The sequence below is a fragment of the Penaeus monodon genome, chromosome 33 (assembly GCF_015228065.2).
Source record: "Penaeus monodon isolate SGIC_2016 chromosome 33, NSTDA_Pmon_1, whole genome shotgun sequence".
NCBI lineage: Eukaryota > Metazoa > Arthropoda > Malacostraca > Decapoda > Penaeidae > Penaeus > Penaeus monodon.
The window spans coordinates 31888321-31888552 of NC_051418.1; the positions used below are offsets into that span (position 1 = coordinate 31888321).

At 40.1% G+C, this 232-nt stretch overlaps 1 protein-coding gene across 1 annotated transcript in view; it reads right to left on the reverse strand.

Moving 5' to 3' along the window:
* The window catches only part of LOC119594388 (proteasome activator complex subunit 4-like), a gene marked incomplete in the record, with an annotated part of 28225 nt that overhangs the window by 3897 nt on the left and 24096 nt on the right, over positions 1 to 232 (reverse strand).

Here is a 232-nt window from a genome sequence, read left to right on the forward strand (position 1 = left end):
TTCACAAATACAATATTAACTCAATGTGCGTGGGCTTTTTTGTGGCCATGCAGTCCCCCAAACAAGTATATCTGTATGGGCCACATCTGTAGGATTGTCACCCATGGTATCAGTGCTACGCCGCCATGGCATCATAGTAGATGCCACCCACTAACAAGGGGTTAAAGATCTTTATAGATAAATGCCTAGTCACAAAGAGGCCAATTTTAAACAACTTTTTATTTATTTACTT